Source organism: Limulus polyphemus, unplaced genomic scaffold, assembly GCF_000517525.1.
Source record: "Limulus polyphemus unplaced genomic scaffold, Limulus_polyphemus-2.1.2 Scaffold1874, whole genome shotgun sequence".
NCBI classification, from domain to species: domain Eukaryota; kingdom Metazoa; phylum Arthropoda; class Merostomata; order Xiphosura; family Limulidae; genus Limulus; species Limulus polyphemus.
The window spans coordinates 54,063-57,120 of NW_013667484.1; positions in this window are offsets into that span (position 1 = coordinate 54,063).

Consider the following 3,058-nt stretch of genomic DNA (forward strand, 5'->3'; position numbering starts at 1 on the left):
AGTTTTCAAGTCTTGACGTCACTCATTGTCAGTGAGTTGGGCTGTTTTTATACACATGATACAATGAAATAACCACATATACTACAACTTTCTGAAAATGCAGTTTTCAAGTCTAGACGTCATTCATTGTCAGTAAGTTGGACTGTTTTTATACACATGATACAATGAAATAACCACATATACTACAACTTTCTGAAGACCTTGATAAAACACTTAACTTTATGCTGCCTGATGAGGTCACTACACCTGATAAAACACTTAACTTTATGCTGCCTGATGAGGTCACTACACGTTGATAAAACATTTAACTTTTTGCTGCCTGGGGTCACTACACCTTGATAAAACACTTAACATTTGCTGCCTGATGTGGTCATTACACCTTGATAAAACACTTAACTTTTTGCTGCCTGATGTGGTCATTACACCTTGATAAAACACTTAACTTTTTGCTGCCTGATGTGGTCATTACACCTTGATAAAACACTTAACTTTTTGCTGCCTGATGTGGTTATTACACCTTGATAAAACATTTCCCTTTGTGTTGTATGGGGGGGGGGTCACTACACCTTGATAAAACATTTAATTTTGTGTTGCCTGGGGGATATGCTTTTGTGTTATCTTAAAATTATCATCCCACAGTTCGGATGCTGTCCACGACCATACAGGGTGAGCTATAAGAAAATAGCCGCCAGGTTTATTAATGCTTTATTAGGTTACGTACGTGACTTGTTTACGTATCATTTAATACCAGTGTGGTCCACATATTTAATCACATTAGGTACTTTTACGTTTTTGTTTATCACAACATTCAGTGTAAAGAACTGACCAAAGAAACTGGATGAATATCACTCACGTTCTATAAAGACTATACACGTAACTTCAGCTGTACTTTATGGGATTAAGTGCTTTGTGTTATTAGGGACCCTGTAACCCGCCAAATCATAGACCCAGAAGAAACTTGGCGCACAAATAGTTTAGAAAATGTGTTGTTTTTCGAAACTACGCGCAATGCTACACAAGAGTTATCTGCCTTAGTCGCCCTTACTTTTTGAACTGATAAGCTAAAGTGAAGGCAGTTCTTGGGCTACTCTGATGTAATAATGAGATTTAACTGTCAATTTTAAAAGCCCCAAAACGCGGATAACGATTTCGCGGTAACGGGGCGCGAACCATAGATCCTCAGATCTTAGAAAGCAATGCGTAAAGATAATTCATAATTCGAGGACTGATAAACGTTTGAGATGAGAATGTTATAATGTAAGTGTTTCAGTAAAACATTGTGCTTATCTTTTTGAAAAATAAAAAAGTTAAGCACATGTCTCAAGTACGCTGTAATTATAAATTATTTCAAAATATTCTACGTCATATTCATTTACTACTCAAGTTCTCAAGTTTATCACAACGTTAAACAGAATTCGACACGTCTCTATTAGTAAGAAACAGCAACCATTGTTAAGAACCGTCTCAATTAGTGACTCAATACCATTGTTAATTATGTTGAAAATAATTAGTTTCCTCTCCATCCATTCACCCAGATATATCTACCTAGTTATGCACTTAATTATCTATCTATTCGCCCAACTATCTATCTATCCGCCTGTTGTACTGATTACAGGACTTTTTTTCTATGATTCGTCTATTTTACCAACAAAAGTCACGAAAAGGCTTCACCCCTTCTTAGACCACGCATATGAAGATTATGAAACATTCCGGGGAGAGGCGTAATTCTTGTCGTCCCAATACCTTTAGCTTAGAAAACAATTAGCACTACACAACGCCCTTCACTTGTGCTTAACAATGAAATATTCTAACAATGAACAACAGGACAATAAAGCTGTCGGAATTATTATACCCCTACCAATTAAAACTGACATACCTTCTATCATACTGTTTATTTTATCGCACCCTATCTGATATTTTAATGCAACGCGTGGTTGCATTTTCCGCACATTACACTATTTGAAACTTACCGTTTAACGTAATTAATCGGATTGTTATTTCACTTGAGAAGTGTTTGTTGCTCCTAATTTTATTTAATATCAGAATTATTAGTGTACAAACAATACGGTGTATTAAATAGAAGTTAGTTTTAAATAGAATTTTTTTTTTTATTTTACAAGACTTTCACACACAAAAAAACTATCTAAAAATCTGTGAAATTGTTCACGTTTTCCTTCTTTTTATTACTTTCTTGTACGTAAGTAATAACCTTATTATATGAGTATAAATATAAATGGATGTTAAGCTTCAAAAAAACGAAGTAAAATGTTTCAACAAAAAATGTCTGTTCAAAAATGACTGAAACAAGTCAAGGTATTTACTATTTTAAAGTAAAATGAGTAAGATTTTTGATTTGTAAGACATCTAAAACTACGTAAATACACCATTTTAACTCAAACTTCCCCAAATTCATCAATTTCAGGAAATCTGTCAGGTGTGAATATTTAATTTTTTTCACCTATATAGAAATAAAGATAATTAAAATTTTTCTGTCATTGGCTAATAACTGTTCTAATAATGTTTTTGAACTACATGTTCAGGTTATCATCTTTATTACCACAGTCCGACTTATTGCTAATGAGTGACATCTAGAGTTGAAAATTTCATATTCAAAAAGATGTAGTACGTGTGGTTTGTTTCTTTGTACCATTCGTATAACTAAAGTCCAACTTACTGACAATGAGTGACGTCAAGACTTGAAAACTGCATCTTCAGAAAGTTGTAGTATATGTGGTTATTTCATTGTATCATGTGTATAAAAACAGTCCAACTTACTGACAATGAGTGACGTCTAGACTTGAAAACTGCATGTTCAGAAAGTTGTAGTATATGTGGTTATTTCATTGTATCATTTGTATAAAAACAGCCCAACTCACTGACAATGAGTGACGTCAAGACTTGAAAACTGCATGTAGTGACCTCATCAGGTAGCATAAAGTTAAGTGTTTTATCAAGGTGTAGTGACCTCAGGCAGCAAAAAATTAAATGTTTGATCAAGGTGTAATGACCTCATCAGGCAGCAAAAAGTTAAATGTTTTATCAAGGTGTAGTGACCTCA